The sequence below is a fragment of the Manacus candei genome, unplaced genomic scaffold (genome assembly GCF_025592945.1).
Source record: "Manacus candei isolate 608988 ecotype Guabito, Panama unplaced genomic scaffold, ASM2559294v1 h1tg000023l, whole genome shotgun sequence".
Taxonomy (NCBI): Eukaryota; Metazoa; Chordata; class Aves; order Passeriformes; family Pipridae; genus Manacus; species Manacus candei.
The window spans coordinates 9,905,095-9,932,137 of record NW_026138071.1 but is presented as its reverse complement, the minus strand read 5'-3'; the positions used below and the strand labels follow the sequence as shown (position 1 = coordinate 9,932,137).

General features: G+C 35.0%; 2 protein-coding genes across 5 annotated transcripts in view; both read left to right on the top strand.

Annotated features, from left to right (window-relative positions):
- The window catches only part of FIGN (fidgetin, microtubule severing factor), a 342,028-nt gene that overhangs the window by 157 nt on the left and 314,828 nt on the right, over positions 1-27,043 (top strand). The window lies entirely within an intron of this gene.
- Positions 1-27,043, top strand: part of GRB14 (growth factor receptor bound protein 14) — a 298,766-nt gene that overhangs the window by 104,626 nt on the left and 167,097 nt on the right. The gene's annotated exons all lie outside the window — the stretch shown is intronic.

Below are 27,043 nucleotides of genomic sequence, written 5' to 3'. Positions count from 1 at the left end.
ACTCAGAAAAAGTCATTGCACTTAGTACCTTGAGTTATGCATATGACCATAAAAGTGAGATTACACCACTTGTGATTTGTAATGTACAGTGTCACAGGCTGGCTTTCAGAACTGAATGCACAGTTCAAGCACTCGCTTTCCAAATGGAAGTCTAATTGTTCTATTAAAATATCAGTCCTCAAGTTTATGGTTTAATTCAAATCTTTAAGAAGACCTTCCTCCCTTGAGGTTGTTTGTTTGGAGAAATATTTAGCTGTATCTTATTTAAGAGATGCAAATGTTTCATAAAACCTTTCTGAAGCTTTTTCTGAAGCCTAAAAGTGTTTTGTTTTGCCAGCTGTCTTTGAAAGTTCAGTGCATAAAATGTTAGAAGCCTGACTTTTTTCTATCTTGTATATCTTTGAAAAATTGGTTTATGGCGAGTCATACATCATGTATCTAAGACATATGGGAATAGTTAAAGATTAAGGTAAATAGACAAATTGAACTGCTTTAAATCATTTTTCCCTGTTTCACTTTTATGAAAGAGTTTATGAACAAAAGTTGACATTAAGCAATCACAATAGGCTATTCTATATATTTTAGACAGTGGTAAAGACTTTAGTGTCAGAAAGTGTTGCATCACTGATGCTTGTATCAATTTGATTGGTGTCCAAGTTTTAAAAATGTTACTTTGTCAAGTCATAACCTTTTCTGAGTCTTTCATTTGTCATTGTTTTGATGATTATATCTTAAGAAAAAAAAAAGAAAAATGTTCTGTGCATCAAGAATCATATCATAGTTCATAAGGCTTATCAATTTTTTGGATAAAATTAGTGTTTGTCCTCTTATGTAATATGATTGCTTAGATGTTTTGGTGTAAAGGTTTCATTTTAAATACAGAGATTAGCAATGTCACTTAAGAAAAGTTTGTTAGAAATTCATTTTAATGAAATATCAGAACAGTTTGGCTTGCAAAGTCATAAATGAGAAAACTTATTCCCACATAGCCACCATACTCTGGCTGTTATTGACAATAGTATTGGCATAAGCTGGGGTCTTCCAGACCAAAGGAAAAAGTGTCAACTCACAAAGCAAGGTAATTCAAAGTATGAACTTGATATAAGCAGATGAGTATTTTTGTTCTTATCTTGAATGGTTGAACCAAATGTGGCAATTCAGTAGACATCAAATAGCTAAGAGAAAATGGTTCTCTTTTACCTATTTGCTAAGTCTTTGGGAGGAACTTCAGAAATGTGAAACAATAGGGGTGTGCACTAACAATGCTATCCATGGTTTAAAGTGTTGTTTCCTTTATTTTTTGGTTTTAGAGCAATTACTTGTGTTGTCATTCTGAAGGGCTGGGAGCTGGAGTGGGTGTTAAAGATGTTGCTAAGATGAATTGACCATATCTAAATATTTCTTTATATTTATAGGAAATTTTAGGGGGAAAACAACCAAGCTACCAGTATTTTATTTTATTCAGATCCTTGGGAGACAGCTTAGCCAAGTGATCTTAAATTAAACACAATTTCTTGTGAATGTCAACTAAATATAATGATTGTTGTCATGCTTTTACAACTATTTAATTTAGTCCTTTACGGTATTTACTTGTTAGTTAATTGTAGGGAGATCATTGCTTCACATACTTTGTAGGCCTTATTTTTTTTAATTATTTAGTACTAATCTTGTAATTAATACCTAATTCAGTTTATTTTTGCTGCATGCAGTAATAAGCAATACACCAGTGATATCTTTGATCATGCTAGAAATTGGTGGTTTATATCAATCTGTCTGTATATAAACCAAAAAAAGTTATGGTATATGTATTACTTTGCAAAAGGTAATTTTATTTCCAGTACAGATGAGGGACCAAAACACAGAAATAAAATAACATTTAATACTGCAAATGTTCTTTTCTGTAGCAAGGTAATAATGTTGCTTTGCAGCTATTTTTAATGGGTCACTGACTGTTTTGAATTAGAGGATGTATTTGGACTATTTCTATGCACTATGTTAAAATCAGACACTGATTATTTTCGGTACTATGGGTATTAGTGCAGCTTTTAGTCTGTGTAGTAGGAAAGTGCTTCTTTCCTGAAAGCTATTGCTATCTTCCCTGCCTATTGAATTAGCTAAAAATAAGATAACTGATGAAAATCCTACAATATTAAAAGAATTCTTAGGTGAGTTATATTCCCTAAATTAATGGAGAAATTGCTCTTTACTTTCCTAGATTAAATTCGTATAATAAACTTGATTATTGAATTACATTGCAATATGTTACGTTAGAAAGATATCTTATCGTGACTTGCTGCTAAAGCAACTTCTCTTTCTCTTCTTTTTTTAATATTGTCTTTGGAAAGAGTGCCGATAATCTTAGCCTGCCACCCAAATGTTGTGCTGTTTTAGCAGGGGAGCTTTAACATTTCAATCACAAGAGGGAGCTGTTGGAGCTAAAACCACTAGAAATGCTCACTTACGCATTGCCGTTTTAATTGATACTGTTCAGTTCTAAATATTTAATGAAATATATTAACAATTATTAGTTTCCACCATCACACCCTATGACTACCACTGACATGCATTTTCTAAGAGAAGTATGAAAACAATAATTAACGTGAATAAACCTATACATTGGCAATAATATATTTGGGGTGTGTGTGGGAACAACAGCTAATCTTTTCTCCTTATGTTGGTGACAAGCTTAAATCTGCTTCAAAACAAATAGTCTTGTCGAGCAGTGAAACATGACTTTCGTTATAGAAACCTTGGTTATTAATTTATGTTGTTATGTATCAAAAGTCTGTGGGTCCAACTTTTCTAGTGTCTCTGGTAGGAAATTGAGTGCACACATGAATGTCATATGGTGAAGAATGTCAGTTTATATGAAAATTGAAGAATTATCTGTTTTCCCCCTGCAGTTATGCACAAAGGCATCATTGTCAGTTGCCTTTCTTAGGCCTTCCCTGCAGGCATGATCAGACTCAAGCAGACAGCTATTTTCCTTTAATTTTCCACAGCAAGTCAGTAATGCTTATGATTATTGTGAAGTCAGGAAAAGTTTAGTTTCATCAAGTGACATGTAGTGTTGCAATTAGTTACTTAAGCACTTCTTATAAAATTTTCTGCTACGGTATCCGGCTTGTCAGATGCAGCTAAATATTAGCATCTTGTATTAAACAGGATGGTAAAAACTCCTAGCAGAAAGCACAGCTGACAGCTCTCAACATGAGCTGAATGATCACTCACAATTGTAATCGATTCTGTAAGTACTGAACACAAACCCCCAGGCAATTGAGGAAAATAGGATGATGAAGGACTGCAAACTAATACGTTACACATCTTCATTGATTAGTCATTGATTAACCATTATTTTTCTGAATGACAAACAGCTAGTGGTAAAGTAACTGAAGCTGATGATTTATTTACATGTTAGACAGAAGATGACTTCTTTATTCAGCTGATTGTGAGCTAATGTGAAATCAGAAGACAGCAACAGTTTAAGAATAGAGGCAGGTTTATATATTTTTTTTTAAACAGCATTCCTAGATTAAAAATGTTTTTACTGGGGAGAAATTTAACTAGATTTTTCAAGCAGCACATAAAATTCAAATGCAGATTATCTACATGGTACCTGTAGTATAACTACATTTAAAGAGATCATTTTATAGACTTGGTATTTACAAGAATATTGATCAGTGTTTATTGAACTTTTAATTTAATTCTCTGTTTTGTCCAGTGCCTTATTGGCAATTAAACACAGCCGTAGAAAAGGCAGAATAATGGTTTGCTATATAACCACTATCTTTATTATTCTGAAAATACCTCCAAACCCTAGGTTTGAACATCCCATGGAATTAGGAATCACGTAATCAGGAAACAGATTTGGAGATCAGTTTTTTCTTTAATACATATCAAATATCTAATTATAATCAGCTTCTGCCAATACAGTATGAAATAAAACTGATTGCAGTGAAAGGTGGGTGGGAGGTTGGACTAAGGTTTCTGCCAGTTCAGTGGACTTGTGTGAGGGTCCAGATGACATTTTCCCCTTCTGTTTTCTTTTGTAACCTCCTTTTTTTTGTTGTTGTTGTTGGTTTTTTTGTTGTTGTTTTTGTTGGTTTTTTTTTTTTTCATTTTTCTTCCCTGAAGAGATAACAAATCTATTCCTAGTGAATCCTTAAATCAGTGTAGGAAAAGAGGCCTATGATACTGTCTGAAAGGTTCCCTGGTACAGTCTACTTCAGCTATGAAAGTATTGTGAACAATGCCTGTTATTTATTACTGATGAATCACTAAGAATATTCACTTTTGTCTCTCATAGCATTAATTGTGATGAGCTTTTTGTAAACATGTGGGTATATTTCTTCATAGGGAATTATGTTCCAAATTAACAGTAATAACGTGCACTTAATCTAGATTGCTAGTTATCTGTGATGTGTATTAACTAGTTATCAGAGAGAGTTTCAGTGAAAGATATGTGCTTTCAGGAAATATGAATGTAGAATAACTATTTAAGGGAAATTCATCACCATTGCAAGATTTAAAGGTTAATTATTGTATCATATAAATTAAGAAAAGAAAGATGGCAATATACCATAGTACTACATTTGAAGTGCAAATGTGCTTGATACTACCTCTAATAACTGTTCCATTATTAGACACACAATTGTGCAATTCTGTTGTTCCCTGGTCCTAATAGTTTTCAAAATGTGTAAATTCATACATTAAAATACCACTACACACTTGGCCAGCTTCTTCAGCATCAAATTTCTGCCTCCATTTTATGGTGAAAAATTATCATATAATTTTATGTTCTGTATGTGACTTTATGAGGGGCTTACTTACAAGTGGATAGCAACTGATATCCAGCTGGTATCTTTTGATCATGTTTAGTATGAACCTCTGCTACACTGTTAGCTTTATGTTGAAATGCTTGTCAACTGGAACTAAGCATGATCTTATTTCAGGGTTTGAACATTTTTTACGCTAAAAAAAATAAACCCCCATGCTCCTTGTGTTCAGGTCTGTAACTTGCTTACAAAAGATCTCCAGGACAGTGATGAATTTATACTATTATTACTTTTGACTTTCTGCCAAGAAAGTTGAGCCAGTTTGACTCTTGGCACATCTAGTGTCCCCTAGTTTCAGGACTGGTTGTATTGGGCAGCAGAAGCATTTCACCAGGCATGAAGTTGCTGCTTGCTAGGCAGTTCCATATCATGAGCCCTGAAATGATGGTACATATCCATTTGACACCTCTCTACCTTCTCATGGTTAATCAGTCCTGTGCATTTCTGAGGAACCTGCAGCACTCCTGCCTCATGCTGCACAATAAGCATTTGCAACTGAACACTGCTGATTGCTTTAACAAGTCTGAAAAATAGCAAAAGAAAAATTGCTTTTCCAGTAAAACGACAAGGAAAAGCCCTTAGGACAAAGCATGAAAATATTCAGTTCCATTCCTGTTATATGTGCATTTTCAATACGTGTTTCTGGTTCCTTTTGTAAAAGTGAGTAAGAAATCCAGTGAATCCTTATAGAATTTTGTGTGTCATACTCTGTTTGTGTTACCCATTTAAATTGCCAATTAAAGGCCCTATCCGCATGAGCAAGAGTTTGATGTGGCCTGCTACATAGTGCTGGTACATAGTTCATAACTGAAGAAAAGAAAGAAGTATTTTGGATTTTCCTTCTCCTTCATATGAGTCCAGATATGTTATCACAACTACACATGGGGTAGAATATGCCTTGGTGTCTTCAAGCATATTTAATATCTTTAATTTTTTAAATGAAAATGTAGCTGTCAATTTTAAACTAATTTGGATGGACAGCAATAAAATGCAAACCTCACTTCAAATTAGAATTTTCAGTGAGGATTTCTAATGGAAAGTAATTGCTGACAATAGGAAATGACAAATTACTAATTACTTAGTTCAATTAGACTTTTGTGCCTTTGGTCCTAAGTGGCAAGCATACAGCAAATCTTGCACTTTTATAACAATTAATGACACTAAAACTATTTAAACTGCCAACAGATGTGAGTAAGAAGACATGAGTTGAAACTTACTTAATTTACATAGTATCTCAATTTTACATCAAGTAAATGGTGTTTAATTTTTATGTTACAATTAAATATAACTGGCATAGTGGAATTTCTGCAGAACTTCTCAGAATAAAATAGTTTTGCTGAAATGCTACTGTTAATGTGTTTTTTTTCCTCTTATCACAGCACTATTTATCTTAAAGTGACGCTAAAATATATAGGGGCAGTGAATGGAATATAATTTTATTGTAGAGCTTGTGCTTTCTAAAGAGTTTTTCTAAAGAAGACTGTAGATTACTGTGATACAAGATTTCAAATTCTGCTTCTAATTTACAGGTAACTGCAAAACTTCATCCACTGTATAGGATTCAGATGCAGTCAAACATTCTATGTATTTGATTCTTGATCTTTAAAAAAGCCCTTCTAGATCTTGTGTGTGAAATGTTGTTTCTTGATTCATGCAATGCTGACTTATGCTATTTTTTAGCAAAGAATAGTCTTCATTCTTTCTCACGTTTTGCAGTTTTGAATTGCTTTCTGGTACATTTCTACTGAATATGGAGATATGGCAAACCATCAATTGACTGCAATGGTTTCTGTGAGGTCATTAATATGCTGCTGCACAAGTATATCTTCTCTGGGAAGTTTACCATAATTTCTACACCTCAAAACCCTAATACTGGGTGCCAAAAAATTAGATGCCCAAATAAACCTTTTATGCCTTAGGAACTGCTAGCCTCTTTTCAATGTACTCAGTGTGATCGTTATGATTTCTTTAAGGTGTTTAACTGTTCTGAGGACTCAATGCTTCTGTTTGAATACCTAACTTTGGAAATATTCCTCACTAGTATATTTTTCATCATCAAAAGAAGGAAAATATATTAAATTGTGAAGCTATTAATCCGACAAAACTCTGTTTGACTTTGCAGATTACTTTGCCAGGGCCTATTTTTGACTTCTTCCCTTAGGCAAAACAAAAAGAAAGCTAAAGGCAACATTTGAAAGAATTCATTAATCTAATAATAATTTATGATTGCTTAATTTTCCAGAGAAGTCTTCCTGTCTTTTTTTTTTCTTTTTGTCTTTTGTAGCAAGATATAAGACAGTAGAGGATTTTGTAACAATGGGTGTTCTGCAGAAAAGATGTTTAGAGAGAAGATAATATGCTTAATATGGGAATAGAAATAGGAATGTCTTTATAAAGATTAAATGAGAAGGCTACAAGAAAATTAAAATGTACAACCCAAATCAGGAAAGATTTATTGAAGTGACTACATTTAGTTTCAAGAGTTGTCTTGAAAAAGAAGGTGTTTAGTAAGGTGCATTGTGCAGGTGTGTAATTTTGGTTTACAAAAGAATACAAGTACTGATAATGTTACAAGAGCCTTGATGCAGCATACTTCAAGACAGACCAAGTAGGAAACTCAATATACAGTTATGGCATTTCTTCCTTGGTGTGCTTTTATCTAAGGTCTTGACAAATGACTACCAATTGATCATCACTTTCCTTAGTCTTCCTACACTTTATGTAGTACTATGAATAAATATTATAATAAAATTCTCCTTGATTTGAAACATTAGGTGTCAGAGAGCTGAACTGAGTAGATGTAGAGGGTGTATGATGTTACGTATGAGGGTTATAACCATACAACTAAATACCTGAAGAACTAACTCTTCCCCTGAATCATGCAGTTTTGTTGTTAGTAGAGATACTTCAGTCTACATCACTTAAGTCTAGCAATTTCTGTTGAGCCGTATGGTGCTATAATCCTCTAAAAAGCAACCACCTATAGCATATGCAGTCTATGAAACTCCTGGCAAATGTATTTCTCTAAGTGCATTTCTCAAAGAGATTTTTTTTCTTTTTACTGTTTTTATTTAATTTGCTTTCTAATTTCCCGGGATTTAGGGCAATTATACTATTACTTCAAAACAAACAAAGCTTCTAACTGAATCAAATTGCCAGCAGTAGTTTTGGACAAACCCATGTTGTTTCACCACAGCTGTAGTTTTCTTTTCCCAAAAGCTCGGTTAACTTAAGAGCTAGAAATACAAGAGAGACCATATCTCATAATAGAGGAGAAAGGAAAAGCATAGGCAGGGGGTAGGAAGCCTGGGCAGGGACAGAGGAAAGAAAGAGTTTCACAAATCAGAAAGGGAAAAAAATGTGGCGTTGGTATTGTACTTAGAAAGAGATAATGTGGAAAAGAGGTGAGAGCAGGGAGAGAAGTATACCTGGGCCAAGAAGGACAGAAAAAAATAAAAATGGAGAAGTGGCCTAATTAGAAAAAAAAAAGGAGAGAGACAGATGATGGGGGGGGGAAGCAAAAGAAGGATCAAAGGTATCAGGTAAAAAAAAAAATGAAGCTAAAGAAAATTAACAGGACAGATATAAGGCTAAGAATATAGTCTCTTCATTCATGCCACAATGAATCATGAGAGTAGAATGTTTAGGCTGATTTAATCATCTGCAGAGTGTATAATTTCCTTTATAACTCCATCATAATTATTGAGGCACTGGCAATAGATGAAATATGCAATTCTCAATTGTTTGGTCTACCGAGGAAAATGAGGAAGAAAAGGATGAAAGGCAGGAATACAGATCTATTGATGGTTAATTGTAGTTTGAATGAAATATATGGATATATGTGTACATAAAAACTAAGAGATACAGGTATCTCTAGTGATACATTAATGTGGAAGCTACACTGCTAATGACAGTGTCATGTCAACTAAAAAGTACTGAGAGAGTAATACTTTACTTCAGTGGCAATATAATCCTTTATTAATAGAATATACTGGGTAAAGTTTAGCTTCTAAAATGGACTAATACTATTATTATTGTAAGTATTTTCTTTAGCAAAATATTAATTTTTCATAATAATTTTCAAAATAAAATTTTCATAAAATTTTATAGGAACTGGGAAACACAAACAATTCTTTAGTTTTAGTAAGAAAATATAGACTATTCAAAATTGTCATAATCTCTTGGCACCTTTGGCCCAGAATATTTTGAAGTTATGTTTGTCATTATAGAAACTCTTACTTGTCTGGCATGATTAAAGTGAAAAGCAATAGGAAAGGATTTGTAGTGTACCCCTTTGCAGATAATGTTCTGTTATCGTAGCAGTGAAAACTAACAGCACAGGATGATGCTGTAAATATTTTCTAGCATTTGGAAGTAACTACGCTGTTAATCTAATACTTGACTTATTATTCTTCATCATGGAAATTATGTGTTTACATTTTATTTTTAAGACTAATGACTCTTAACCAGAACAACTCTATTGAAAATTTCTGATAAAAGTAGATCTCATATTTTTTTAATTATTTTTAATTTTATTATTTTTTATTAAATGACAGAGCTTCTACTATTCTGGTGTTTCTGAACAGATAAACAAACTGCCTTATCACCACTATCACCCCTCCTTCCTTTTTTTTTTAAGAGGAAATCTGAAGTGCAAAAAGAAAAATTGGTATAATTTAGAACTAAGACCCTGATTCAGCAAAAATCAGCTTGACTTGTGCACTAGGCAAGGCCACTGAAGTCCTGAAGAATTGTTTTTCATAGCTACAGTGCAGTGGAAGACAGATAGCTGTTTTGCAAAACTGGTCCAACCATCTTAAATACGCTTAAATAAAATGTTTGTTTAGAATTTTTCAGCTATGTAATAGCATTAAATAATTGTTCATTATTAAGAACAGAAATTTTTTTTCCAGATTAACAGTTGTCTTATATTTGTGTGTAAGATCGGAGAATTGCATTTTTAATGAATTAAAACTTTGTAAGACTTTGTGCATTTGTTTAAAGAATTGCCATGAAGGATTACACTTTTCAGAAAAAAAGAGCAACTGCAAAATGAAAATAGGGCAAAATGTGGTATGTTTTACAACTATATTAAGGATGAAGCACTGCCATAAGTAAAAGTTAAAACTGCATATAAAACTGAGAGGAAAGCAACTACTCCCTTGAAAGAATAACTGTATTGGAGAAGAATAGTGAAGTAATGAGAACAACAATCTATTGGAACAAACATAGTAAGGAGGAGATATTTTTAGAATTCATAGTTAGGGTTTAGAGGACTGTTTTTTTTCTTTCCTAGGAAAGGTAGAGCAAGAGGAAGAAGCTAGTAAACTCCTTTATGTTTTTTTATTTTTATTTGGATATATGGATTTTGATATTACTTTGTAGAGGACCTGCAGCTGTTGTAGACAGAGTATATGAGGCCAAATGCCTTTTTAAGAAAACAGGGTATAGAATATCTTAGTGCATGCTAAAGGTTATAGATATGTCTTCATATGTAGAATAGACTCTAGTCAAGAGCTAAAACAGGCAGATGTCTGGAGTGGTTGAGACTAAAATTTTACCTCGATACTATAGTAATGGAGAAAGAAGCTAATGACTGTTGTTAAAGCAGAATAAGCAAATGTGTTTTGAAATCAGTCATCCACAAAAGTTAGGGTCAAGTTTCTCCTTGACAATGCCTGTTTTGGCAAAACAAAGCAAAATTGAAACTCATACACTCTTCTTCCTGATTTGTTTTTCCCATTAATTATGAGGGGGCATACAGATATCAATAGAAAATGATATCCCTCATGATAGGTTCTCAAATAGCTGTCATTACCAGACTAAAGCAGTCAAAAATCAGCTATTTCCAAAATCATGAACTTGTCTAATCTCATGGCTTTTGTGGTAGTGTGTTTTTATTTAAATTTAATTAATTTGTTAAGCTTATATTACACCTTTTTTTTTTGTAAGCAAAAATGGAGTTTAGAAGCACAATTTAAAAAAAAAAACCTCCAGTCTGTTTTAAGAGCTTAATGCTAGGAGCACTGGACATGGCAATGCTGAAAGTCTTTGCTTCTTGATGTGGCACATACTGTAATTCATCATAAGGAAGTAAGAGTGAGTAAAGCTTCTTAAGTCTAGGCTGTGCTTTTCTAAAGAGCAGTGCCTACTGACACCCCAGAGAGGTGGAATCAGCTGTCAGGTTGTCTCAAAGCCTTATGGCCCTACCAGAAAAATGGATTTGTGTGGCATTAAGTTGTTCTTGCCCCCATTAGGTTGCATCAGTACTGCAGCCAAAAACTGCTTTTAAACTTCTCTTGTGTTTGATCCCCTGACTTACGTTCTCTCACTGTTGTAAATTGCTTCTTTGGGAGAAGGAGATGGGCTGGCCAATTCTGTATTGTAGCTCTTACTAACAGGTATATTCTACTTCCTTCAGTGATGATTTTTCTCTTTTCTTTTCTTAAAAAGAAGTCTCATACAGTATCTCTTTTTTTTTTTTTCCTAGAGAAATACCAATTAGTAGATTTAGAAATGGCTGATAACTTTAATTGCAGAGAGTGGGTGAACTTTTGTTTTCTTTACTTGCAAAAATCTGATCTAACATCATTGGCAGGGAGATGTGTAAGTTCACCTGCATGTATTTGCTACAATTCGATGTCAGGTTCTGCTCCTCATTATGCTGGAGTAAGTCTAATGTAAGTCTTCTGATATCCATTGTCCCTGGGGATTTACTATGGGAACAACAAGGCAGAGCTGAGGAAGAATTAAGCCCTTACCCTGAGGTAGCAAGTGCTTGGTATCTGGCTCCATGTCCTGCTACTTGCCAAAATCTGATGGGCCTTGGTAGAAAGAAGCACCTTCTGACTCCTGAGTTTCTTCGTCTTCCTTCTCTTTCCTCCTTCATCTTCCCTTTCAAAAATCTCTACATTCTTTCAGTACAACTACTCACAGCTTAAAGGTAATCCTTAATTACTTTTGACCAGATATTACTTTCCCTGGATGTATTCAACTGTGGGTTTTGGTTGTTGGTTTTTTGTTTTTTTTTTTCCTGGGAAGTGTTGACTCATGTTGGCTCTGTATATTCCAGCCTAAGTGATTCTATTATTCTATGAAAAGATTAGAAAATAGTGGAATGACAAGGGATTATATTAGGCTGCAAAGAGTAGGATCTATTATGTTGCCGCACTGAGAAGTATAATTTTGTCAAGTACTTTTTCCTCTCAAAGGTGAGATAGCTTTAGGACCCAGTCTGTCACTGCTATCTACCTTTTGTACCGAAAGAGTGTCAGTGCTGGTACACACCAAGCCTGGGGGAAAGCAGCTCTATAACTCAGTGTGGTACAAGCAGTCTTTTCAGTTTTTCTAGATTCTTGCTTAGTCATGAAAGGTAACTTAACACTGACTTTAGTACGATCCACAGGGTTTTGGCAGTAGTCTATTGATTTTTGTGTTTTATTTTTTATTTACTTCTCTGAATTCCATATGGCTTTCGATTTAGTTGTACTGGAAAAGGACAAAGAAAAATCCCACTCTGGCATGTCAAAAACTACACTTTGACTCAATAGGGAATGATAAGGGGTGAAAGACATTTTTCTCAGGGCCTACAGAACACTGTAGCTGTTTCAATAATTCACAAAACCACTGGTGTTTATAAAACATTGTCTTGTATCAGGATGCTGAGTGTACACAACTGCAACAAAAGGACAGATCCTTCCCCATAACTGACTGTCTCCCCATTTACTTACTACAGTTAGAGAGCTCCTTTGTTTATTGATCAATTTGTTCATTCTAGCTTATATTAATGTTAACACTGAAAAAGAATGTGGATTTTTTTCCCCCTCCTTCCTGAGCAGGCTCATTTTCTTTCAGGACTTGTTGTCCTTCCTCTGTTACTGAAACAGCTTTCAGTTTCCAGGCTACCTAGCTGAAAGACTGTTTGTGGCTATAAAAGAGCCGAACTGGGGCTCAGTACATGGATCTGAGGAGGATTACTAAGGATTCTAGGGCATTTTGCTTCTGTCCAAAATTACTTTAAGGCATTGGTGTCAGATAGCTTGGCTGTGTCTGATGGATCAAGGGGACGGAGTGAGAGTGAGAAAGAGAGGTGAAAAGGATAAGGAAAGGATTGAGGACAAAAGGAAGATCAGAAAGCAGTCTGGGTAGTGAAGGGAGAGACAGGAACAATATCTTACTTGTGAACTTCTATTTCTAACTCTTTGAATACCAAAGGCGATCGAGAGCATTTCTTCAGTCATATTGACAGAAGCTGGAGACAGGTGACTGGCTTTAAAATTCATTGCCGATTGTGAATTGTATATATAGTTTTAAAATTTCTATATTTGACAGTCTTTAAAAGTAGGAAGGTGTATATTCTTTTTGTCAGTCATAAATAAAAATGAATCAAGTGTTTTTCACTGTGGGACTGTTCTTTTCAATTTTATTCATTTTGACAATTCCTGGCAGTAGGTGTTCAAGAAACATTCAAACCCACAATAAGCAGTGTTGGAGGTCAGGACTGGAGTGTGTTTGCAGAACTGTGTGTGAAGGAGAAGCAAGCTGACTGTGGTGTGAGGGGCCACGGGTGCTGAACAGGCTGCCTGCCATAAGCCCCAGACCCTGGAACACTCTCTGCCTGGCACTGGACACTTGAATTAAAGTCATCTGGGAGGCTGCTACCAGTGCATCTGCACTGTAATGCTGACGTCCAAGTCTCATGTGCTAGCTTTGATTGCCAGTATCTAGTACTGTGGCCTTTGGGACAAAGGGCATAGTTCTCTGTGTTGTCTGTAGAAAGGAGACTTAAAGTGATTTTTCAAAAGCATAAGCAGGAGCCACAGAATTGTGAAGTTTCCGCTGGCTCCTCTTCTTTTGAATAAAACCAAGAGATACGTGCTCTAATATATCTGTGCATGCACTGGTTCATGAGTATGACCTGGTTTTGTATCTTACTGCCCACCTCTGGATAAACAGCCAGAAGAGAAGGTAAATTTTGTCCAGGCATGAGCATGTCTCTGTGGATCTACAGGTGCCACTTACTCTTTGGTTCACTTAGGACAGAGAATAATGGTGATAGTCATGAGGGGTGGCAATAGAAAAACCATAGTAATATCTAACTATGTTTAGTGCTTAGATACCAGGGTCGCTTAGAAATATGTACAACATGTAGATAGTGAGTCAAAAAGAACCAGTCTCTCAGATAGGAGTGTTTACAGCACGTTGAGGGGGAATAAGGTGAACTTTGAAATGGTGGGCCAAATTTTGTCCTCATGTCTTCTGGATTTAGTCTGTGTATTTACTATCCTTTGTGTATTTTGCTAATGGAACTTAGATGTGTATGTGTTCCCCCCTCTGTCAGTTTATAATCATAACCCTTTCCTAATCTTCTGTACTAAAAAGCTTGCAGAGAAATTGGTATTGTAGGAGTTTTACTTCATCCTGTAACTTTCAGTGTTTTGCCTAAAATGTCTGAAGTTATTGTGCAATCCAGAATTTTTGTTTGTAGAAGGTGATGATAAAACACATCAGAAGTTTTGAAGAAGAGCTTTTTTATTTTTAGCCAGGAAAATAACACTTGGGGAATCAGCAAACCATAAAAACTATAGACTGGAATTATGTTATCTGCATTTATAAGAATGCATAAAGTGATAAATAAGTGCTGGTGGAAAAATAATGAAGATGTTACTAAACCTACTTTCAGAAGTAAATGGTCATTTGCAGTGAAGGCCTGATGATCCAAATTTGGGTCATAGCTACAGAAAATGCATATGATTTTATATCTGAATTAGATTTTGGGGGAGGGGAAAAAACACACATCGGTATCTGAAACCTTGTAAAACTCTCTCCTGAGATAGAGGTATGTATAAGTATAAATTTCATATGTACATATATCTTCTTCTGTTTGGTTTATTTACTGGCAAAGAATTGGGAACAAAGTGATAAACAAAGCTGTGCACAGTTTTTTGCTTTTTTTTAAGCTTTCATTTTTTTTGTTGTTCAATCCCCCTATATTTTGTCAAGCTGCAGTTTCATTGCTGTATAATATGGTAAAAAGATTCATTGTAAGGGTTACCTAACATTGGTGGTGTTGATGAATAGTTGCAATTAATACATTCCCTTAATTAGTCTGATACCCAGAAGATGCACCTGGCAGGTCATTTTAATACTACAATTGATTTATTGCTGCTAGAAATGATTTTACTAGCTATCTTCAGAGAGCACAATTAGAGAGGATTTCAATTTTTTTTTTTTATGCATTTTCACTGAGGAATAAACATAAAAGGTCTGTGTAATTCAGAACAAAGCAGCTATAATGTACTAATGGTTTATGGATTTTATTAATATTCAGCTAACATTAGAGTCAATTTTAGAGAATAGCAACCTATTTTCTATATGAAGTATTTTTAGTATGAGAGTGCTTTATTTAAAAAACAAAATCAAACCATGATATTTAAAGTGAGTTACTTTTATCATGTATGGGAAATCTTATAAGTGGTGTAACAGTAAGAATGTATTGACAGATGTGTGTTTACCTTTTTTGCTGCATGTGATGTATGTGTCAGATGCACTGAGATTTAGGAACAACTATCAATTGTGTATATGAATTATATTTTTTGAATCATGATGAAGTACCTCTAAACAAAGGCGTGTTTTTCTGGAGTTACAATAACAAAGTAATTGAATCAATGTGAGGTTAGCCTGTCATACAAGTATCAAATTCTACTTTCATATTTCTAAATCTACTGTTAAAATTGATCTTGAAATTAACTTGTTAAGTTTTTTTCCCTCCCTCGCCTTACTGTATTTTGCTCCATTTTTAGTGCTGCAGCAGACAGCATGGCTTCCTTTTGTTAGCCTCTCTGTGCACTAATATCACTGATACCTCTGTGGAAGCATGCAGCAGGATCCCTTTCTACAACACAGAACAAAAGATTGTTTCTTCGATAACAACCTGTTAATTCCTAAATTTCTTAAAAATTACTTTTTTCATCTATTTTCTAAATGACAAAATGTTCCCTGATGGGGGGTGGTGGGAGGTGTGGTGAGGGAACATACACACAACTCTTCAGAGTTTGGAGTGTATTTTGCTTGTATGCTCAAAGCTTTAAATAAAATCATGGGGAATTTGTTCATGCAGCAAATGCAAGATTTCCCTTTATGTTTTACGCTAATCTGGATTCACCTAAGTTCTATCTGTCTTCTGAACATCTTTGGCTCTCCCAGGGACTTGAAGGGCCAAATCTGATATGCAGAGTGCAACTCCATAATCTCTAAAACAGGGTTAGGGTGTGTGGACACAAACTGTTCTCTCAGCTTTGGCATCTTGAGTTGAGGCATGTGGATTTGGAAATGAGGTTCTGTTATTTCAAATTAAAACACTAGTAGAATAACTCTTGACCTTGCAACAAATGTGTGAGAAAATGATTATAGTTCAGTAATTATGGGTGGTGTTTAGCCTGATGTGTTATTTTACATCACTCTCCGGTGCATACAAGGCACCACACTGAACAAATAAGAACACATTCCCCTTCACCTTTCAGTCTTCAGATCCATTTTCAATGTGACCTAAAAAATGGCATAGAGCTCTAAAATAAAGTAGGAAATTGTTACTAAACAAGGACATTTATAGCATTGTTAAGACTTGGTTCAAGTCTGCTGAAACCACAGTCCAAGTCTGGGATCTCTGCTTTGAAAAGATGTAACCCAGCATGATGGAAATTCTCATTTATTATTACTAAAATGTTCTGGGCACATACATGTGTTGTTTTTAACTAGAGTTACTAGTGAATGTGTGAAGAGTGCTTGACAAAGAATCTCTTAGCAGCTTTGCAGACAAACTGTTTTGAGGACCAGGCAAACACAGTGGGTGAAATGGGGAGACTTCTTGTTAGCAACGTGGGTTTGAACAGCTCATAAATGAAGTAAGAGGACAGTTTGGGGGTGACAATAAAAATGTGATAGCAAGAGATTGTCTACAAGGCATGCTGTGAGACCTTCAGGCACTGTGTCTTGGGGGACACATTCAAAGTGGTACCTGTGTCACAGACAGATCACAAGGACCATCCACAGTCTGTGTTTTTCCTGAAACTCAGGAAGAGTTCTCTGACATTCATTGGAGAGTCTAGAGTAGATGAAGATGCAGTGATCGGTGATTCTGAGTAACTTTAGGGAGTTTCAGCGAAATAGAAATCACTTTCTTTCGGTTTAGATGACAGGAAAGCTGATGGATATTAGAAATATATTCTGGAATAGTAAGGTCAGAATATGGATGCTGTACATGGAAGACATAGGTTAAAGTTGAAAAGAAATTAAAAAATTAGATTATAAGCTAAAATAGCATAAAGATAATACCTCTGGATATTGTTTTTTCTTATTTCTCAGCAAAAAATTCTATTTTTTTTTCTGGCTCAAATTATCATTAGATTTGATACCTAAGGTGTAACACAAAGCCCTTGGACACTTATAGTCTGGAAGCTGTTTGTTAAAAAGTGTCTCAACAAATATTTCTGTTGTGAAAATGCTGTCCAATCTTTAAACGTTTGTGGAGGACCCAGAGATTTTTCTACAATTAGAGCTTAAGCCAGTTGATTGGAAATATTGTATAAGGGTGTTTAAATATAGATTAGCTTTAGTTTTTCAAGGCCTAAAACTAGTTAATTCAATATGTGTGAAAGAGAGTATAAAACAATAACATCATTTTATTTACATTGATTCAAAATAAAATCATTCAAAATATAAGCATTTTGTTGTTGGTGGTTTTTTTTTTTTCTATTTTTTTTGTTTTGTTTCTCAGGGACTTTAGTGAAGATTTAAAATTATCATAGGACTCGGTGCAGTTTGTTTGCTCCCCACAAAAGCAGAAATGATTTTTATTGACCAATCTTTGATCCAAGAGATTAAAGAAAGTACTGTAAGAGCAGTGAAAAGGATAACACCATGGGGGTCAATAGGCTTACTGCTACTTGGAAATGAAAGTGAAGCATTCCATTGGGAGAGGGGTAATTTAACATTCTTACTGGGAACTTGAGAGTTTTCCCTTTGCTTTTTTTTTTTTTTTAATTTTATTTTTTAAGGGAAGAAAAATTATTCATCTTACTTGCAGGTTTCTTCATGACTTAATACCATGGCCATAATATGAGGTCATTTAGAGGGCACTAGATTCACCCAACATAATTCTGCACAATGCTTTTTAGCCCAAATGGCCTGGCTGTCACATACTCACTTCTTGATTGAAATGTTTCTGGTAGACTTTTGGAATGCAGTCTGAGGGCTTAGTGACTCAATATTTTCAACATGAATACATTTTCTATCTCATAGAAAGTTTCTATGAACTACTGCAGAGTTAATGTGTCTTTCTGTTGTTTCTTGAAGCACTGTGAACTTTACAGAAATCTGGTAAAATTGCATGAGTCAAAAGGAAATGAAATTCCTACCTTGATACAGTTTTATTTTTTATGGCATCATAATCATTATGGCCCTTCTTTATGAGGGTATCAAAATGCCTGCTGAAAAGAAAATTTTTCTTCTTGAAACAGCCATTAATATCCCTTTTTCCTGGTGTGTGTTGTTTTGCCTGGTTTTTTTTCTTTTTTTTTTTTTTTTTTATTTTCTTGTCCAGGCAGTGTGATTTTTTTTCTTCCTTTTCACAGCAGAGAGTAAGGGCAGGAAGAACAACAGCTGGTATGACTTTGATTGGGGATGCGCTGAAGTGCTTTTGTTTACAGAATATTCACAGACACATGAGGCCTGGCAGAATACTCGTGTCACGCTTCTTCACATCTTTGGAAAAGTGCCAAAGAAATCTGGTTGAAATTTGTCAGTTGTATTTATTTTGCTGTTTGCCAGAGACAGGTTTGTAAGCTTAGAGCATTTTGACATTTTATTTAGTTTCCTGCTGGCAAGTAGTTATTGATTATTAACTGATTTTAAGAAGAAAAGGAGCTTGGAAAGTTCTCAGAAAACTTCCTGTGTTCTATGAATCTGCACAAGATGTTGCTTACAGCACATCCAATCATTTCACCCAGGAGACTGATTTGCTTTGTCACAAGGAATGTCCATAGTTAATTTACTTGGTCACAGCTTGTGAAACTTGGCTTTTCTGCTGGTGCAATGTGAAGTAAACATTCCTTTACTCCAAAATCAGGAAACACCTGTCTCTGCTTCTAGGAGTCTCCCAAAGCTCTAATGAGAAGGTAATTCTACCAACCACAATGGCAGAATGCCTATGGACCTAACAGTAATTGTACTGTTTATTTATTATTTTTCTTCTTAAGAATTGACTGAAGACTAGTGACTTTGGGTATTTTGGTAGTCGTGTAAGAAATGAAGACTTAATTATTAAAATTCATGAAGTATCAATACAAAATGACTATTCTGTTTACAATCAGGCGATATGGGTTTATTACAGTTCATTTACTAATTTTAACTCGTTGTTGGCAACATTAGCTACATTCTTGAAATTCTGCACTAAAACATATGTTTTTATGGACCTGGATCAGGCTAGGTTGGTTTTCTAGAAAATCATCACCAGCCCTGTTGTTATTCATTGCTTGGTCATGGCCGGGTGTGGGTTTTCTGGGGTTTTGTTTGCTTTTTTGTGTGTCCCTGACCTTGACTATTCAGGAAATTGTGGTATTTGGTTTCATTAATAAACACTGATGTGTCAAAGAGTGTTTGCAATTAGAGCATGGTGTGAAAATCAAGCTTTCTGAAAGTTTACAAGCCATATTTACTCTCTTCTCCTTTATTAATTTTTAGATTCTGTGCTCTAAACTTACACCTTTCTCCTGATTCTTTTCCTTTAGGGTAACTTGCATGTTTTCCGTCTCTTAGCTGTGGCAACGTAAAACCTAAAAAATGTAGACTTGACTGAACTCTAAAGTTTCAGAAGTGAGAAGACAAATAGAATGAATCCCAAATGGAAAAACAAAGCCCTTTTGATATGGAAGAACTTACCTTTTAGAATGGTGCTCTCTTGGGATGTTGTTCAGTGAATCTGGCACTATTGCACGGTAGTACATTCAGGAACAGGAAGGACCCTGAGTATAGCAATCAAGATTAAGGCTTTTACTGGCAATGTTAGAAAGGAAATAACTCAGTGCTGCATTTGGGTACAATGGACAAGATGTAGTATTAAATTTTGTGTGTACTGAAACCCAACATTTTCATATTTTCTCTAGGAGCCAAGGGTATTTTAGAGAGGTGGGTTTTTTGTTTTGTTGTTGTTTTGTTTTCTTTTATCAGAGACAAACTGTATATCAAAGCTTGTAAAACATCTAGGTAAAATTTCTGCTGTGTTCACAATTAACTGGCATGTTTTTAAGATCACTTTTTGCTTGTGGTGGTTTTTGACAACATTAGGCATGTTCCTGAAATTCTAGTGGGATCCACAAGTGTTCAAAAAAGAAAAAAATGAAAATGAGTAGTGCAGATTTTTGAGTAATATTATTGAGTTTTAATTTTGCAGGTCAGTTTTGTCATAGGGAAACTTCATAGCTAATCTCAGATTCATGCAAAAATAAACAAGCTTCTTTTGACTGTATTTTGAAATTAAGACATAGGTCTTCCTGGTTGCAAAGTGTAGGGCTCTAGCTATGACAAACTGAAGGATACACTCAGTGTTATCCAAAATTTCTTTTTTTGTTTTCCAGTTCAAAATTGTATGACTGATTTTAGCAGTACAGAAGAGAGAGAAAAATGTTGAATTGAGCTAACTGAATATTGTTGGGAATTGTGAAAAACATAGAAAGTAGGTGAAGGATATCACTGAAAACAAACAAAAAACAAGATGGAAAATACTGCATATTGGATTCTTCCTTGTGTGTTTTCATTCCAGTGAAACATTTTGGTACCGAAGGATTGCTAGTTCTAAGTGTCGACAGCAAATGACTCTGTCCTGGGAATTTGTGGTCTAATCAGTTTTGGTCCTTGTCTTTCAACTTGCATATTTCCACTCAGGGATAAGAGTTTGGTTACCATAATTCATTTAATCATAGTTGTTTTATATTTAATCATTAGATTGTCACCAAAAGTAAATCCTCCAGGGAATGAGAAATATTATAAAAAGGTCAAACCAAAGTGATTAGAACTTAGCTTAGAAATGTATACTGATTTTTTTCAGTTGGTAGGAAACTTTGCAGGCTAAGGTGGGGGGGTTGGATAGTTGGGGTTTTTTTCTTTTTCCCAGTCTCTAATTTTCAGAGGTATTTCTTTCAAAAGCAGGCCTTACGGTAAAATTTTTCTAAGCTTTTTGGCAGGTATGGAACCGTGTGTGTTTGGCAATTTGGTATTCACTTTGTTTCAGTATCCCAGGTTCTCTGCAAGGTCTGAGGGAAAAAAAAGAAGTGTCTTTGAACGATCTTCAGAGTTACAATCGATTAAATTCTGTCAAATTAAATACATAACATAGAAAACAGTAAGCTAGCAAATATATCTTGGAGTTACCTCAGTGGAGTGGGCTTGGGGTAGGGGGAAGAGGAACATTGCTGCTCAGAAACTGAGTCCTTTAGGGTGTCAACTTCAACCAAATTAAAAAATGTGTGCCAGCCTCAAGTTGGCACGCTTGAGTTCACTTCACTCCAGTCAATGAGGCACCTTAGCGCAGTAAGCACAATAGAGACAAAGAGATGCCTTGCAACTGACAGAGAGAGAAAAGAGTCCTTTGAGATGAAATGTTAACATAAGAAGTGAAAATGGTTTGTGGTAGTCTCAAGCTGGCTCTTTTGGGTTCACTTTCCTATAGTTACTGAACTATAGTGCTGTACCTTAACAGAGAAGTCTCAATAAAATTAGAAAGATATCCTAAAAAGGACAGAAGACGAGAGAGAGTAAAAGAGAGCGAGAGAGATGGAGAGTTCTTTTGATAAGAAGCTTAACAAAAGTGGAAAAAATGGTTTATGTGAATGTTAGTTTTCATGGCAGTCTCAAGCTGACACTTGGGCTCCCTTTATTACAGTCAGTAAGCTACTTTAGCAAACAAAGGAGAATGGAGAGAAGGATGGCTGGAAACAACAGAAAAAGGGAGAGAAAAAGAGACCTCTTTGACAGCATCTAACACAACATGAAATCTCTGCCTCTGTGCTTCCATTTTTTAAACGTTTTTTGTAAGACAGAGAGAAACACAAATGGTTGAATCTTTGTGAAGATACTTCATAGATAATGGAACAAATTAATTGCCGAGATTTTAAATTTGCTTAAGAAACAAGCAGATTCATTGTTCTCAATTAAAAGATTGGGTGAGGGCTGTCATCTCTCTAAAAAGAACTTTTTTTCATCATGTTGTTTTCAGAAATTAATAAATAGCATCCAAAACAGGAAATTCTACAGTACTGTTGAATTCATATAAAATCCTCTTTATGGATTAAAATGTGTGGGGAAAAAAGTAACTAGAATTAGAGGTGTGGGGTTTTTAATATGGTACTCAGTAGTGCTGAAAACTAAATGGATGCAGGCTTACACTTGTATCATGTTAGTGAAGAGTGAGTCTGCCTTTCTAAACAGGTGAAAGAAAATTTGTCTTTTCTCTGCATTTAATCCAGTCCTTTGTTTTTTTAGGTATTCAATTCAGTCTAATATTTCAAATTTTAGGTATTGAAGTTCTGACCTTAGTTCTCAGTCTCATTGGAAAGGAAATACATTTTATTAGCTTCCACAAATTTGAGCTTTTTAAGGTGAATTTGAGAGTAAAGAAGATTTCAGGTCTTTTGTATCTGTTAGGTAAATATAGGAAGTAAACTAAACCATACCCATCAAAGCTGTAATTAAAAGACCCATGAAAATTGGCATATTTTGAACATCATCTATTCACTGCGAAATGGACCATTAGATATCTGGCTGACAAATGTTTTCATTCTGAACTTAATGTGCACTGATCGTACGTCATCTGCAAATTCTGTAGAGGCACACTTTGGAAAGGAAGGGAAGTCGGTCACAAATTATTCCTGCCCTCCATTAGGCAAATTGTCAACTTTGTAGAATCAATAGGAGATTCTTTATAGTATACAAATTGGTATGTAGCCATGAGCAAAAGCAATGGGACAGCCAAGGATGGAGCTTAATTAGAGAGCAGAACTTGCTTTTAACAATATTGGCTATAATGAAGATGCACTGCTAAGCAAACAACATTGAAGCTTCCAACTTCTTCATAATTTTGTAATGTAAAATCCATGGCACTCCAACTCTACTAGCTTTTTTAATAAAATTTCTGTATGTAGAGAAAAATTGCTTTATATAATTAAATGTTAATATATTAAACAAGATGATTAAGTTTATATAACTATTCTAAAACTATGCAATAAATAAATTAACAAACATTAACAAAAAGTGACTGAATAAATTTCAGTTTTTTGTAAATTGTTCATTTGAGCCTTATGCTCTCATATTGCTTGATTGTCGATTGAAGTCATGATGATATCTTTTGTGCACTGTAATGGACTAGTTTGAAATGTTTCAGTTTAACAAGTAAAAAATTATTTAATAAAATAAAATTCACAATAAGAATAATGAAACTTTTCCAATTCAAAGTTTTCCATTAATATCCATCAGTAGCTCAAATATTCAAAACCAACCTTTAAGATACTAGAAAATCTACTGATATTGCCAAGTATTTTACTATTTTCATTAATATTCAATGAAACTGTTTGGATTGGTCCCTGACACCTGCATTTCAGTTACTTTGTTCTGCTGGCTCTTTGAAAGCCTTTGTTAAATGCTGGAGATAGCTGAGGATTGAGTTCTATATATTTTGTCATAACCAAGAATTATGGATCAGTTACATTGTATCTAGAATGTACAGAAGATGGTGTTTTCTGTATCTGCAACCTGGCCAATATTAGAGCACAGAGAGCAGATGGACAAAAGTAGGTGAAGAAGACAGCATTTTTTTCAGCAGTGAAAGCGTATTCTTGTGATTCAGATTAATAGTGGTTCTTTGGGTTTTAAAGCTGATTGTGATTTTCACAAGGGACTGCCATATATCCACAGCGCTAGGCAGCAGCCCTTTTGACCACTTTCCTCTTGTTTGTTTTGTTACTAATCCCTTAAATTGTGACAACACCCTGAGTTGACTTTGTATCAGCTCAAATAGTGCTGAAAAATGGAACCATTTAACTTGCGCTGGATGAAGAAACAGAAGTGGGAACTACAAAAGTATTCAAAACCTGAAAGAATAGAACCAAAAAGGAGAAAATTGGAAAAGAGTGAAACAAAAGAACAGGAGATGAAAAGAGAAAAAATGCAAAAAGCTGGTTGTCTCAAGGCAAGGAAGATTTCTTTAGTCAAGCCTAGCAGTACTGGTCCTGCGTTTTGGAATTCCATGAATTCTTTTTTATTGATACTCATTTTGACTTGACAAATTACTCAGTCCCCAAGTTTAGATGATTTGAGAGACTAGATCCAAAGCAACAAACTTATTAACTACCTGTGATATGACAACAATCAATTTTAATTGGTAATGGTGGCAAGAGTAATTTTTCAGCTCTAAATTAAAATATTCTTTTTTTCTTCCTTGCTAATGTGGTGGGGGGTGTGTGTGTGAGAGAGAGACAGACTGACATCCATCTGCTTGGACTACAGAGACTAATGTGAACAAACATGCAGCATACTAAAATGGTCCCCTTAAGAACCAGCACTTCTATTTAGCATTATTGTGTGCCATCCAGTTTTGTAAGCTGCGGAAAGACAGACCCCCAGACAGTTCATGTAAATTATGTTAATGATTACTGTCTACTCTCTGAAAAGACCAGTACTGATACTTTGCACCATGAAATCAATTCTTCCTTTGCTTCTAGTTTCTTTGTAATGAGCCCTAAGGTAAAACCACATCAGAAAATAGCATCTCCCTATCCTTCTTGGTATATTTTGAGTGATGATTGTTTCTGATGTGAAGGCTCTAGATCTTCAAATTGGATTTGCTGTCAATGTGTCTTTTTCCAAGAAAGCGATCGCGCTTTTCAAAGACACAGTTTTAGTGTCTAGGTGAAGTGATTAAAATTTCAGGGGTTTAAGGTACCTCCTCTTGGCTTTGCTTTGATTTGCATTTTGTGATCGACTGTCTCTCTCAACAGGAAGTACATTGAATTACTGTTGGTACATACATGGCACCAGGTATGATGCCTAGAAAACAACTTTTCTCCTACTTGTAAGGAAGGAAAGATAAAGGACTATGGTTAACAGTCAGGAGTGATAGAACTAAAAGACCCATTTTTGTTCCACCTAATACTGGCATAATGGAGAGGGAATGTCTGTCTGGTAACCCAGGTCTGCTGCATGAGAGTTCATTTTTGGCTAGGACATAATCAAGCTGTCTTATCTGTGCAGTTGCTTGTCTGTGTCTGTATCATGCTACTGTATAATGTCCAACCTGAATTAATGCAGCTGGAGCAGATGCTAAATGACTATAAGTCACTTGTGTCCTATTTTACACTTCACTTCATGATCTGTGTGAGGCTGTGTGAACATTTGATATTCATTTTAGAGTCTCACCATATGTCCTCACATTTATAGGCCATAAATTCATGATCAACTACTCTGTTGATATTGGTATTGCTTCTCTCAGCTGCCTGTGTGAAAGAAAGCATTTGAAAATAACCTTTATACTAAATGTGCTTACATGAATGACTACTGAAGAGTCTAAAATGTTTCACGTAACACTCTACTAACAGGGAGGAAAAGGAAAGTAGGGGGCTAGCTAAAGACACTGGATACTTCATGTAAACTTCTGTGAGTCTGTTATGCCCATGAACTCTATTCACAGGATTTGAAACAAAATCCCCAAATGTGCGTACAAAATTCTTTCATTATTACTTAACTTCCGGTAGGAAAAATAATGATTAAAAAACCCTTTCAGTATTGTCTTTCCTTCAAAAAACAGTCCCTTTTGTCTGTTGTAGATAGTAACAAACTATGTTAATTTTTACTATATATTCCCTTCCCATAAGACATTCAAACACCCCACACTTTGTTTTTTATCCTGCAGTTCTTTTAAATCAGCTCTTCTTTCCTTCCCATTTTTTTGTGTCCAAAGTAAAAGGTCTGCTAAAACACTACATTCAGTTCTCTGTCCCCTTCCAACTCTGTTAAACCCACAATATGTCATTTCAGATTATTGGCAATTCTACATAAAGATTTTTTTTCTTTATTATTAGCAATTATTGTGGTGAAATGGGAGAGTTTACACCTCTCTAAGCAGACTTCTATAAATAATACTTTTGGTGACAGTCACAGTTACCCTAATTTTCAGTTGGTAGTAGGCTGCAGCTTTGTTTTGTAGTTTAATGCTACATGCCTTATACAGTGGCCATAGCATAGCTTGGTGACCCAAGGTGAGTTTTGTATTGTGGGAGAGTAGTAAGGCACAGTATAAACATGAAGAAATTGCTTTGCATTTTTATCCCTCAGTATGTTCCAGAAAATGGATTTTAATACTGGCAACCTCTCTGAAGTACTGCTAGGATTAATAGAGTGCTGAAAAATGCTATTTATGTAAATAGAGTAGATCGTGTTGTGCATCAAAGGCCTCCTCTTGAAGAACTACATGATTAATCTTTACTTACATGAGTAGCTGTACTGATTCCAGTAGGTTGTAGTCTTGTTGCATGGCAATATCTAGTTACATATAAACAGGTTATTCAAGACTCAACTTTTCATATGAATTCCTTCTTCCTCTCTGTCTCTTTAAGAAATTGAATCTTCATTGACTTACAGCTGACTGTATCGGATTCATAAAATACTCTTTCACTTCTCTCTGGGCATATGCTGGATCATGAATTGTCTCCTTAGAGACAGCAGGCCACCTCATTATGGTTACAATAGACAAATTCCTAAGCATGTCATCTGCTTTTATGGCCTTGACTTGTACATTTTTACCTCAGAGACTTGCCACTCATGTTGACACAGATTTGTTGTGTGTGATGAAGTGATAAAATCAATGAAGAGGACACATGTGCTTCTCTAGCTTTCAGAAAGACTTTATTATTTATTGTTTGTTGTTGTAACTTAAATCTACTCAACAATTTTGTGCAAAGGTACATTTACTTTTTGGATTTGTTTTATTCTGCCTGAAGCTTAGAAGTGGCTCTTAGTGCATACTGTATGTGTTAGCTTTGTAAAAGTTCCACTGGAAAATAGAGTGAATATAAATGTATATGTCTTGGCAAGAACTATACCCAAGGGGTGAAGGAGTAGCATTAAGTAAACAATTTTAGAAAAACAAGCAACCTGAATGCCAA